Here is a 14,286-nt window from a genome sequence, read left to right as displayed (position 1 = left end):
GCGATTTGATATGTATGTTATTTTGTTGTATTGATAACAAGCTTCAAAAGTTCATATGTCAAGTTTTCTGAAGGTGTTAACATCATAGATATTTTTATGCTTAAAAATGTTGAATTTCATATTATAAAATTTCCAAAAGCCTCCTAATATTTTAATAAAAAAAGGGGGGATAGTAGAAGAATATCATGTAAGGAAAAATATCCTGTAAGTAAATTACATCTAGAAAATTTTTACTTTAGAAAATTAACTTTCATTTGTAATGCGAACAGCAAGACACCCATGTAAAACATACATGGTGTCAAAACAAGCCAAAGGAAAATTGTTTGGGCAAAATTTGAAAAAGGATCACAAGTCGAATTTATAGAAAAGATTCCTTTATTAACTTTTGGTCGAGAATATGTTTGTATATTTTCAGAAAACAACTCTGAGACCATGTGGATTCCTGCAACAGAGAGAAATTGACAGGACTACTCCAGCCATGAAGACAGAAGAGAAACAGTCCAGAGATGGAAGACGCTGACGACACCTTGCCATACTAGCAGTCAGCAGCTGTGCAGTGGCCCAGGACCAAACCAGAGAGAGTAGGACCTGCATTACCACCATTTGTCCACCATCCAGAACTGAAATATCATTGTTGACATGTACACATAAGAAACTGTTTGACATAGAAATTAGGACTCAAAAGAACTGTTGGCCCAGAAAGAAACTCACTACAGACTGATTCATTTGCCTCTCAGCATAACAATTATTGCTTGTCTCATTTTCGCTTCTTATAAGTGTATTTCCAGTAACACATGATCTCACTCATCTAGGGGAAATTATGAACAACATAGACAGACCCGGAGATAAGGAAGCATAGATCAGACTGTTGGACCTCAGAGGAAAGGTAGGGGAGGGTGGGGATAAGGGGGAGAGATCAACTAAAGGACTTGTGTGCATGCATATGAGCTTAACCAGTGGTCACAGACAACAGGGGGTGGGGGCATGCATGGAGAGGGGTTTGGGATGGGAATGGGGGGATGAGGACAAATATGTGATACCTTAATCAATAAAGAAATTTTAAAAAATGTTGAATTTCTTGCAAAAAAAAAAGCATTTGCGGGAAGCTTTTATTCATTACTTTTTTGAAGAAAAGTGCTGCTGAGAGCTTCAGGAAGCTTATGGTGAACATGCTCCATCTCAAGATACTTGTGAATGCTGGTTTAAAGCTTTAAAAGTGATGATTTCGACGTGAAAGACAAAGAACGTCCAGGTCAACCAAAAAAGTTTGAAGACCAACAATTACAAGCATTATTGGATGAAGATGCATGTCAACTTTTGGAAAGATTAAACATTGCTCAGCAAACAATTTCCGATCATTTACAAACAATGGGAAAGATCTTAAAGGAAGGAAAATGGGTTCCACATCAACTGAATGAAAGAGAAATGGAAAACTGAAAAGTCATCAGTAAAATGTTGCTTCAATGGCATGAAAGTCTTTTTTTTTTTTTTTTTGCATTGAATTGTGACTGGCGATGAAAAGTGGATTTATTTTGAGAATCCCAAATGCACAAAAGCATGGGTTGATACAGGTCAACCATCAACATTGAATGCAAGTCCAAATCACTTCAGAAAGAAGACAATGTTCTGTGTTTGGTGGGATCAGGAAGGTGTGGTGTATTATGAGGTTCTAAATCCAGGTGAAACCGTTAATACTGATTGCTACCAACAACAAATAATCAATTTGAACCATGCTTTAATCATGAAACAACCAGAATGTGCCAGAGACCCAGCAAAGTAATTTTGCTTCATGATGACGCACCATCATACACTTCAAAACCAGTTAAAGACACATTAAAAGATCTTGCTGGGAATTATTAACCCACCTGCCATATTCACCAGACCTTGCTCCTTCAGATTTCCAGTTCCGATCGATGGCACACACACTTTCTGAGCAGCACTTCAAAACATACGAAGAAGTGGAAAATTGGGTCTCTGAATGATTTGCCTCAAAACAAGAAAAGTTCTATTGGGACGGTATCCACAAATTACCTGAAAGATGGGGAAATGTGTAGCTAGTGATGGACATTACTTTGAATAAAGCACTTTTAATGTTTCTCTTGAAATTATCGTGTGTGTTTTTTTAATTACAAAATCTGCATTGTTAACAGGTATACCTAGTATAAAAGTGCCATCAATTTCTGGATGCTGATTTTGTATCCTGCTACCTTGTCAAACTCATTTATTAAGTCTAGTAGTTTGCTGGGGGAGTCTTTAGAGTTTTCTATATACAATATCATGTCATCCGTGAAAAATGAGTTTTATTTCCTCCTTTCCAATTTGAATGCCTTTTATCTCTTCTTCTTGTCTGATTGCCCTGGCTAGACTTTCCAGTACTATGTTGAGTAAGAGTAGTGAAAGGAGACATCCTTATCTTGTTCCTGTTCTTAAGGGAAACACTTTCAGGTTTTGCTCATTGAGTATGTTGTTGGCTGTAGTATTGTCATATATGGCCTTTGGTATGTTGAGGTACGATACCTCTATTCCCACTTTGCTTAGAGTTTTTATCAAAAAAGGGTGCTGGATTTGTCAAATGCTTTTTCTGCATCTGTTGATATGACCAAGTGATTTTTATCTTTCATTTTGTTTGTGTGATGTATCAGGTTTATTGATTTGCAAGTATTGTTCCAGCCTTGCATACCTGGAATAAAACCTGCTTCATAATAGTGTATGGTGTTTTTCATATATTGTTGGATCTGATTTTCTTGAGGATATTTTGTTGAGGATTTTTGCATTTGTTTTAATTCAGGATATTGGCCTGTAATTTTCTTTCTTTGTGGTGTCTTTATCTGGTTTTGTAAAAAGAGTTGGGAAGTGTTCTTTCTTCTTGAATATTTTGGAAAAGTTTGAGTAAGATAGGTGTTAGTTCTTCTTTGAATGTTTGGTAAAACTCTCCTGTAAATCCATCCAGTCCAGGACTTTTGTTTGCCGGGAGTTTTTATTTATTTATTTTTCTTTTATTTTCATTGTCTAAAGTTTTGCATGTTTCCTTTTTCCCCAATTGACTCCCCCATCCCTTCCCAGCCCGGGCAAGCCCCCACCGCCCCTGTGTCTTTTGGTTATGCTAATATGTATACATATAAGTCCTTTGGTTGCTCTCTAACCCCCCCTTCCCTACCATTTGTCTCTAGATCGATCTATTCTTGTTCATCAAATTATGTTGATTATTATATCCCACATATGAGTGAGATCATGTGATATTTATCTTTCTCCAACTGGCTTATTTCACTTAGCATAATGCTCTCCAGATCCATCCATACTGTTGCAAATGGTAAACGTTCCTTCTTTTTAATAGCTGTGTAGTATTTTATTGTGTAGATGTACCACAGTTTTTTAATCCACTCATCTGCTGATGGGCACTTAGGCTGTTTCCAAATCTTAGCTATTGCAAATTGTGCTGCTATGAACATAGGGGTACATATATCCTTTCTGATTGGTGTTTCTATTCTATTGGGATATAGTCCTAGGAGTGGGATTACTGGGTCAAATGACAGTTCCATTTTTAATTTTTTGAGGAAACGCCATACTGTTCTCCACAGTGGCTGCACCAGTCTGCATTCCCACCAGCAGTGCAGGAGGGTTTGCCGGGAGTCTTTAAATTACTGCTTCAATTTCATCAATTATTGGCCTACTCATGTTTTCCGATTCTTCCTGATAAAGTTTTAGAAGATTGTATGTTTCAAAGGAATTTGTCCATTTCGCCCAGGTTATTTAGTTTGTTGGCATATAGTTATTCAGATTACAATCTTTCATATTTCTCTTATGTCAGTAGTTACTTCACCCCTTTGGTTTCTGATTTTATTTATTTGGGTACTCTCATTTCTCGATGAGTCTGGCTAGGGGTTCATCAATCTTGTTTATCTTTTCAAAGAATCAGCTAATGGGTTTATTGATATTTGGTACTGTTTTTTAGTCTTATTGTCATTGACTTCCGTTCTGATCTTTATTATGTCCTTCCTTCTACTTCCTCTGGGCATTTCTTACTGTTCTATTTCCAATTTGTTTAGTTGTAGGATTAGATAGTTTATTTGTGCTTTTCCTTATTTCTTGGAGTAGGCCTGTAATGACATGAACTTCCCTCTCAGGACTGCTTTCACTGTGTCCCAGAGGTTTTGGGTAGTTGTGTATTCATTTTCATTTGTTTCCAGGAAGTTTTAAATTTCTTGCTTGATCTCATTGGTAACCTATTCATTGTTTAATAACGTGCTATTTAGCCTCCAAATATTTGAGTGTTTTTTATTTTTTTATTGTAGTTGATTTCTAACTTAATGCCGTTGTGATCTGAGAAGATGCTTGATATTATATTAATCTTGAATTTGTATAGACTTGTTTTGTGTCCTAACATGTGGTCTACCTTTGAGAATGTTCCATGTATGCTTGAGAAGGATGTATATTCCGTTGTTTTGGGGTGAAATGTTTTGTAAATATCAGTTAGATCCATCTGATCTAGTGTGTCATTTAAGGCCTCTGTTTCTTTGTTCATTTTTTGTCTGGAAGATCTATCCAGTAATGTCAGTGGGTGTTAAAGTCCCCTACTATGACTGTATGGCTATCAGATTTAAAGTCCATCAAGAGTTTTTTTCATACCTTTGGGTACACCTGTATTAGGTGCATATGCTTACAAGGTTTATATTCTCTTGTTGAATAATTCCCATTTGTATTATGTAGAGGCATTCTTTGTCTCTTGCTATGGACTTTGTTTTGAAGTCTATTTGTCAGATATCAGTATTGCTACCCCAGCTTTTTTTCCCTTTCAATTTGCGTGGAATATTTTTTCCACCCTTTAATTTTCAATCTGTGTTACTGTTGTTCTGAGGTGGCTCCTACATACAGTATATATATTGGTCATGTTTTCTTATCCATTCATTCACCGTGTGTCTTTTGAAGCATTTAATCCATTTACATTTAAGGTTATTATTGGCAGACATTTATTTATTGCCATTTTAATTTTCTTTATGCCTATTATTCTCTCTCTCCTTTTCTTCTTTCTAAAGCAGTCCCTTGAACATTTCTTGCATTGCTGATTTGGTGGTAATGTACTCCTTTAAGCTTTTCTTTTGTATGGAAAGCTTTTTATTTCACCTTCAATTTTAAATGATAGCCTAGTTGGATAGAGTAGTCTTGGCTTCAGGCCTTTGCTTTTCATTACTTTGAATACTTCATGCCATTCTCTTTTTGCCTGAAGTATTTCTATTGAGAAGTCTGATGACATTTAAATGGGAACTTCTTTGTAGGTAATTTTATGTCTCTCTCTTGCTGCCTTTAAGATTATTCCTTTGTCTTTAACATTTGTCATTAAAAATACTTTTATTGATTTCAGAGAGAGGAAAGGAGAGGGAAAGGGAGACAGAAACATCAATGATGAGAGAAAATTATTGATCGGCTGCCTCCTGAACACCCCTCATGGGGATCAAGCCTGCAACCCGGGCATTGGCCCTGATCAGAAATTGAGCCATGACCTCTTGATTCATAGGTCAACACTTAACGGCTTTGCTATGCTGGCTGGGTTCCTTTGGTTCATCTTGATTGGATGTCTCTGTGCCTCCTGAACTTGTGTGACTTTGTCCTTCATCAGGTTGGGGAAGTTTTCTGTCACTATTTCTTCAAACAGGTTCTCTGTTACTTGCTCACATCTTTCCCTTCTGGTATTCCTATGATGCAGATGTTGTTGCATTTGTGTTTTCCCAGAGCTCCCTTAAGCTATCCTCCTGCTTTTTAATTATTTTTTTTCTATTTTCTACTCTAATTGGGTATTTATTTCTATATTGACTTCCAAATCGCTGACTCAGTACTCTGCTTCAGTCATTCTACATTTAATTTCTTCCAGTTTGTTCTTAATGTCAGACATATTATGCTTCATTCCTGTCTGGTTCTTGTTTATGGTGTCCATTTCCTTTTTCATGGAATTGTAATTTTCATTAAGCTTCTTTTTTTATTTTTTGCAAGGAAAATATCTTTACTTCTGCAGAAGGGTATGTACCAACACAGAGTCTGGCAGCACGTACACTGAACAGGTGTTCCGCTCAGGCTTTTATGCCTGATGCACATGATCTGTTCTTCACTCTTGGTTGGAAGAGCTTAGGCTCACACTCTTGAGTGATTGGCTAATTTAAAGGAAGGGGTTGACCTTTGCCATTTCACAATGGTGGCCTGCAGGGGAACCGCAAGTCATGTAAGGCAAAATGGTGGCTGCCAAGTCACTCAAGCCAAAATTGTGGTTGCCTAAACTCCCTTCTTTGACAGAAAAGATTTCTTGTTTATTCCCACAATTTCTCCCCCTTTTCTTATTTAAATCTTTTCTTCAAAGTCGGCTAACATTCGTTGACTTTCCTGCTCTGCAGTGTCTAGGAGAAGATTATTTTGCTGTTTGGTCAATGCAGTTTCAATTAACCCTTGGATAATACCTCTTATACATGGCATGATATAATATCCCATCACTGTAACTCCTAACTCCCTGCCATCACCCACTCCAGTTCCCCATTTGCCATTGGGTGATCACAGCCTGACAGCCAGGGGAAGGAACTGAGAGTTCTGCTGTTCCTGCCTGCTCACTGGCCCTGCCCCCGCCGTGGATTGCCGTCTGTGTGTAGGGTGACTGGTGGGGCTGGGGCCTTGGTCTGGCGTCACCTGTGTCCCCTGCCACTCAATCCCAGTTCCCCATTTGCCACTGGAATCATTCAGGTGATTGGAGCCTGCCAGCCAGGGAAAGGGACCAAGAGGTGGTCAGTGAGCCTCATAGTGACTGGTCGAGTGGTCGTTCTGCCATTAGGGTCAATTTACATATTACCCCTTTATTATATAGGATAATCCAATCCACATTCTTGTTTATAGTGGTCCACCAGAACAGGACAGATTCAAATCCTATACCAATCTGAAACTCATTTGGCACTCCGCTTGGAACCCCAGTGGAACGTTTAAATATGGAGATAAAAGGAGCCCCCTGGACTCTCTTTTGTCTGTCCATTGAAAAGGGTTTACAATATGCCAAAGTGAAAGGAATAGCCAATTGCATTGGAGAGCAAGTGCCACTGCAATTGCTGGGCAAGGCCACAATTAATGGTCCCCCGCAATACCACCAGACATCAGCATGGGGTATCAACAGTGCAGAATGATTGACTTCTGAGGATATTCAGCCATTTACCATAAACTCCGAGTACTGTCTCCCCCACATTGAGAAGCAGGAGGTATATCTTATATCAGGAGATGAGGGTCGGATCATTTTGGGGGATCCTTGCTCTTTACCTCTTTTGGATGGGAACAATAGGGAGACAGTCTTACAGGAAGCATTTCCTCAGGCAGTTTCCTCCTCATACAGGGAAAGCATACATTCCACTCTGTTACTGTCTGAAGTCGATCCAAATGGAAATTGGACCACTTGAGACTCTAGCCTTCATGCCATGCAAGCATAACAGTCACTTTTATTTATGGCACATACAGAATATTTAATCCACTGCACCTAGGCCCGTGGTTGGCAAACTGTGGCTCGCGAGCCACATGCGGCTCTTTGGCTCCTTGAGTGTGGCTCTTCCACAAAATACCATGGCCTGAGCAACTCTATTTTGAAGAAGTGGCGTTAGAAGAAGTTTAAGTTTAAAAAATTTGGCTCTCAAAATAAATTTCAATCTTTGTACTGTTGATATTTGGCTCTGTTGACTAATGAGTTTGCTGACCACTGACCTAGGCATTCATTTCCTTATCTATTTGCATGGTGGTGGCAGTGTCAATGTCCTTGGGTGGGGCTACAAGTCTCAGGGCAAACTTTCCTAGGGTATCTTCTCCTGTGACATCTACTCCTAAACCTAGTCCTAGACAATCTCTTGGCCTAAAGGCTAAAATATCCAAGTCATTCAAGTTATCTATAGTTAAGAGCAAGGGATTATACTGTAAATCCTGATAAGCATTGGGAGGAGTACCTCTATACAGATATATTCTAGCCTTTAGGTGGCAACATTTTATCTGCTGGTCAGGGTACAGCCGTCCAGCCCTGGTATTGGATGGACCACCATACACCATTCCAGGTAGGACAAGGGATAGACCATTTGCTCCCAGTGAGGTATAAGGACACATGTAAATGGAGTAGGCCTGTAGCTGCCTTTGATGGTTTAGATCTCCACATAATATAACTTGGCAGGCATCAAATTGAAGGACTATGGATTTATTGCCCTTGATTACATTAATCAATAACTTAACTAGGTAAGCATGATCAAGATTGTACACATTTCCTCAGCCCACATTGTAAGCCCCTGCAATTTTCCAGAGAACCCAGTACATGATGGTTTTAAGACAACTCACAGTGTTTTTTCCCCCCATTAATTTCAAGGGGTTATGCCCTGGTATAATCATCCAAGTTGGAGTGTCTCCACCTGGAGAAGCTGGTAGTCCACCCTTAACCCATGTGTGATAGGTCAAACTTCATTCTTCAGTTCAAACAACAGTAAGCAAGACAAGGTGTGGTCCTTCATAGGAGGGTTCCAACTTGTTTGTCTTCCAAGTCTTGATTAGAATGAACGTGGTCTCCCAGTCAGGTGGCGGTGAACTGGAAACTCAAGAGGAGGGCTTTGAGATAGGAGGCCCTTTAATCTGATTGCAGCGGTTCTTGCTTCCTTGGGCTCTTCCTGTGTTGCTGGCTGATTCTCGATCTTGAGCTTGTAGTTGGCCGGCAGGTAGTGGCTTTTCCTCCTTACTGAGGCCACTGCAACTTGGCAGTGGGGTACACCCAGAAGAGGGGTCCAATGACCCCATACCAACAAATGGAATCCCGGATGAGCCCCCAAATTGTTAGAAATCAAGCAAGCCCCCCAAATCAGGGGTCCTGGTAGAACATAAAAAGCATACTTGGGAGCCAGACAGCAAGGCAAATATCTTTACTTCTGCAGAAGGGTATGTACCTACACAGAGTCTGGCCGCACATACCTGCATTAGGTTTCTTAACAGTCTTTATCAACATTGCTTTGAACTCTATGTCTGATAGGTTGCTTGCCTCCATTTAATTTAGTTCTTTTTCTGAACACTCCTCATTGTCTTTCATTTGGGGTTTGTTTCTTTGTCTGTCGATTTTAGCTGTCTCTGTATTTGTTTCTATGTATTAGATAGAACTGTTTCCCATTCTTTGTGGGATGGCCTTAAGTAGAAAGTGTCTTGAGGGGTCCAATGGTGGTCTATTTGATCTCCTGAGCTGGATGCTCTATGATTGCCCCTTGTGTGCGTTATTTGGGCTCTCCTGGTTTAATTGAGACTTGATCAGTGATATCCAATTTGTGGGAGGGATCACCCTCTGACTTGCTGACAGTGAGACTCAATTCCAACCTTGTCATTACACCTCATCATTACAGGTGTTGACAGAACAGAACAAGACACAATAGGAGCAAACAAAAAATGCCACAAAAATCCAACTATGCAAACAACAACAGTAAAGTCTAAGAAGGAAAAAGAAGAGAAAGCAAAGGAAAGACAAACTAAAAATAATACTAAAATACATGAGGCCAAATGACTTAGAAGATATGTAAAGAAAAAGGGAAAAAGAAAAAAAATTGGCAATATGGGGGCAAGTAGGAAGCTAAAATAATTAGTATAGGAATGAAAAAGAAAAGGACACTGAAATTAAATGAAACAATAATAATGAATTTAAAGTGTAGTAATAATGGATATACTAATATATAGAAGGAAAAGTTAAATGGAAAAAGAATAGAGAAGAGAAAAATGAAATAAAATGAGAAAAAAATAAGAGACAAAAAGATAATAGAATCAAAGGGAAAAAACAAAGATATGCAAGAAAAAGAGGAAAAAGGGGGAAAACAAACAGACATCAAAAACAAAACAAGAGGCACTACACACAGACACACACACACACACACACACACACACACACAAAACCAAAACCATACACACTCAGAAACTCAAAAACCTTAGAATGTGCTATTTGTGGAGCTCACTGGATTTTGCTCTGATGTTGTTGAATCTGGTCCTTTAGTGTGTTTATCCTGGGCCTCCCAGGAGCTTCTCTTGTTCAAGGAAGGAAATGTGAACCACTGTCCCTTTTTGGCCCTAGACAACCTAATTGAGGCTCTATAGGTTGAAACCCCTAGTAGTCCAACGGGTATGGCTTCCTTAGCCCAGAGGCTGGGTCTGCTTTGAGTCTCATGCCTAAAGTGTCCCTGTTCTGAGCTGTTCTTCCTTCCCCCACTGAGCTGGGCTCTGCAGGGATATCCTGGTGTTAGCCAGGATAATTTGATCTGACTAGTGTGGGGAGTGGTGCCAGTAGCTTGTGGGGGTGAGTGGGCAATTCCTCTCCTTCCACTGCCTTAGCCTTGCCTGGCTTGCTGGCTCCTCCTCACTGCCACCTGCAGGGGAACAGATTTCCAGCCCTGGGCTGTTCCCCCTTACTTCAGGTCACTGCAGGTCGGGTCAGAAGCAGTTGTTTTGCCGGAGGGAAAGAGGGCACCTCCCCTGCGTTCATGTGGGCAGGACTGATCCTCCTTCCTTGTCCTACTGTCCAGTCCCCTTTCTACTCACAAGAATGAGATCCTACAGATATGCAGCCTCTTCAGTATTCTCAGGTCCTCAGTTATAGTAGGTCCAGGGAAGAGGAGACTACATCCACCTCCCTGCTTTTAGCATAGTTCCTTCCTCTGAGCCCTGGCAGTGGAGGCAGAGCAGTTGTGGCAGCACAGAAGGGACAGCCATAGGTAAGTCCACATCAGTGTTTAGAGTCTTGTCGAGTCAGTGGTGGTTGTGCAGGTCCGGGCAGTGTCCTTGGCCATGCATGGGGTTTGGGGCAGGGCGCATGTGGGTTCAGACTGGCTACAGCAAGTTTAGGTGGTAGTGAGGCTGGGTGTCTAGCAGCTGCCGCTCCCCGCAACCTCATCCCAAGGAGGACCTTATAAAACTTTCAAGATGGCACAGTTTCCAAGCCAGAGCCATGTCCAGGGAGTGGCTCTGGCAGTAGTAGTGGCTCCTGGGCCAGGAGCGCCTGAATCACCTGCCCCTGATATTCCTGCATACAATCTGATAGACCCTCTCCCCCGCTACACACACACACACACACACACACACACACGCACACACACGCACGCATACCCACGTACCCACCCTCTCACTTCCTCACTCAAGCTCACCCTAACTCTGGTCCTGCCAGGCGCCATGTTGGAGTCCGTGGAATTTCTCCTATCTCTTATTTTCCTCCTTTTTCTTACTCTTTTATTTATTTATTTCATTTTATCTTACTCTCCTTTTAACCTTTTCATATTTAAAAATATATATATTTTATTGATTTTTCACAGAGAGGAAGGGAGAGGGATAGAGATTAGAAACACCAATGAGAGAGAAACATCGATCAGCTGCCTCCTGCACACGCCCTACTGGGGAAGTGCCCGCAACCAAGGTACATGCCCTTGACCAGAATCAAACCTGGGACCCTTCAGTCTGCAGACCGACGCTCTATTCATTGAGCCAAACCAGTTAGGGCTGTGTCTTCTTTTTTACTGCTTTCCTTTTAAATGACATAGAGACTAAAAGAACAATACAAAAGATTAATAAAACCAAGAGTTGGTCCTTTGTAAAGGTAAACAAGGTTGATGAACCTTTAGTCAGACACACCAAGAAATAAAAGAGAAGACCCAAATAAATAAAATCAGAAATGAAAGAGAATAAGTGACATCACAGAAATACAAAGGAACATAAGTAAATACTATGAACAACTATATCCAAACAAATTGGACAACCTTGGAAAAATAGAGAAATTAGTAGAAAAATACAATCTTCCAATAGTCAATCAGGAAAAATCAGAAAACGGAAAACAACCAATAAAATTAAAATTTAGTAAGCTCTTTATTGTGCGGACCTCAATTTAACAGACTTTGGTTTCAACAAAAAAAAGTTTGGGTCCATATATCATAAATGAAAATTAACAAGCTATTAACTTTAAAATGCTTTTAACTTAGATTTGCTTGTAATTAAATTAACAGGTTGCATTTGTTATTAAGTCACAATTACTTTAAACAAATTTTAGTGAATAGGGTATATGTTGGAAAAGACACTGCAGTAATTTTGCCAGCATAAATAAATATTATGTATCTACAATTATAGTCTATACTAGAAGCCCGGTGCAGGAAATTTGTGCACGGCGGGGGGTTGTCCCTCTGCCCAGCCTGTACCCTCTCCAATTACCAGGATCGGGCCTAAATGGGCAGTCGGACATCCCTCTCACAATCCAGGACTGCTGGCTCCCAACTGCTTGCCTGCCTGCCTTCCTGATTGCCCCTAACCGCTTCTGCCTGCCAACCTGATCACCCCCTAACCACTCCGCTGGAGCCTGGTTGATGCTTAACTGCTCCCCTGCCAGCCTGTTTGCCCCCAACTTCCCTCCTCTGCCAGCCTGGTCACCCCTAACTGCCCTCTCCTGCAGGGTTGATCACCTCCAACTGCCCTCCCTTGCAAGCCTGGTCCCTCTCAACTGCCCTCCCTTGCAGGCCTGGTCCCTCACAACTGCCCTCCCTTGCAGGCCAGGTGCCTCCCAACTGCCCTCTCCTGCTGGCCATCTTGTGGTGGCCATCTTGTGTCCACATGGGGGCAGGATCTTTGACCACATGGGGGCAGCTATATTGTGTGTTGCAGTGATGATCAATCTGTACATTACTCTTTTATTAGATGGGATAGAGGCTTGGTGCATGGGTGGGGGCCAGCTGGTTTGCCCTGAAGGGTGTCCCAGATCAGGGTGGGGTTCCCTTGGGGCGTGGGGCGGCCTGAGCTAGGGGCCTGTGGTGGTTTGCAGGCCGGCCACGCCCCCTGGCAACCCAAGCGGAGGCCCTGGTATCTGGAATTTATTTTCTTTCTACAATTGAAACTTTGTAGCCTGGAGCGGAGCCAAGCCTGCTGCTCCCTCCGGGGCGGCAGCCATTTCTGTGGCAGTTAATTCACCTTCTATAATTGAAATTTTGTAGCCTTAAGCGGGTGAGCCCGGCCAAGGTGTGCAGAAAGTTTTGCTTCCCCTGTTGCCGCCGGCAACCCTGGCCTGCTCTCTCAAGCTCCATTCTGCCGCCATTTGTTTCAATTTGTTTACCTTCTATAATTGAAACTTTGTAGCTTGAGTGGAGGCTTAGGCCTGCAATGGCTATGGAAAGCTTGGCTTGCTCTGTTACCTTGGAAACCTTGCTCTCTGTGGCTGTAGCCATCTTGGATGGGGCTAATTTGCATACTCGCCCTGATTGGCTGGTGGGCGTGGCTTGGCTGGTGGGCGTGGCTTATGTAGCGAAGTGGTGGTTAATTTGCATATTACCATTTTATTAGAGAGGATATTTAAATCCAAGAGTTATTGCCCCCAAACAATGTTTGGTGAATGATTATCATGGGATCACACCACATTGGGCCTGGTAATTGGTTCTGTTGTTGCATGTTATGACTTTCTGCAGTAGGTTTAATGGTGTGCTGGCTGATGTTTCAGCTTGCTCTAAGCCATGCCCTGGCCATATGCATTTGTTTACTCACAGTCACTGGTGAATTCATGCATCTAATAGACGTATTCATTATAAATCTAAAGTTACAGAAATACACATAGAAAACTTTTCTATAGAATTAAACTTTTCAAGGAAAAAAAAAGATGGCGACTGGCAGGAAGGTAGGGAGAGTGAGAGTGTGAGTGAGGAACCCATAGAGGAGAGTGTAGACGTCTGTAGTGTGTGTGTGTATATGAGCTAGGGTCAGTTAGACTCTGCAGGTCTTCCAAAGGGCTGCCTAACTGGGCAGTCCTAGACGGCGGAGCCCCGCGCACAAAGCGGACACTACTCGGCGGCTGGTGCGGGCACGGAGACCATGCCATCTTGCGAAACAGAGCTGCCTGAGACTAGGATCCTGGCTTCAGACACAAACCAGGACCCTGCAGCCACTGGGGACAGAGAACTGCTATCACAGATTCAGACCAACAGACAACAAGAATCCAGACTTCTCAGCAGCAGATTTCCATGAGTCAAAGAGCCTATCCCCCACCCCGCAGGTTCGTGGATAGCGCCATAGTAACTGGTAGACCCGCCCCTCGCCAAAGCTGCAGAGTGCCTGCGCTTCCCTTTAGGGAATTTGGCGCACGGACAGACGCAGGCCCCTTCGGGGAAATCTGACAGCGTGCACAGAGGGCTCCCCTTCGGGGAATTTGGGGGAAATTGGCTTGTGGGAAACAGCTCCCCTTCGGGGAATCTTAGAGCGCGCAAAGAGGGGCTCCCCTTTGGGGAATTTGGCATGCAGGACGGACTCTGCTCC

General features: G+C 42.1%; 1 protein-coding gene across 1 annotated transcript in view; it reads right to left on the bottom strand.

Annotated features, from left to right (window-relative positions):
- CHIC1 (cysteine rich hydrophobic domain 1) overlaps window positions 1-14,286 on the bottom strand; it is a 171,716-nt gene that overhangs the window by 119,642 nt on the left and 37,788 nt on the right. The window lies entirely within an intron of this gene.

This window comes from Cnephaeus nilssonii (genome assembly GCF_951640355.1).
Source record: "Cnephaeus nilssonii genome assembly, chromosome: X".
Taxonomy (NCBI): Eukaryota; Metazoa; Chordata; class Mammalia; order Chiroptera; family Vespertilionidae; genus Cnephaeus; species Cnephaeus nilssonii.
This window is presented reverse-complemented; position numbering and strand designations above follow the sequence as displayed.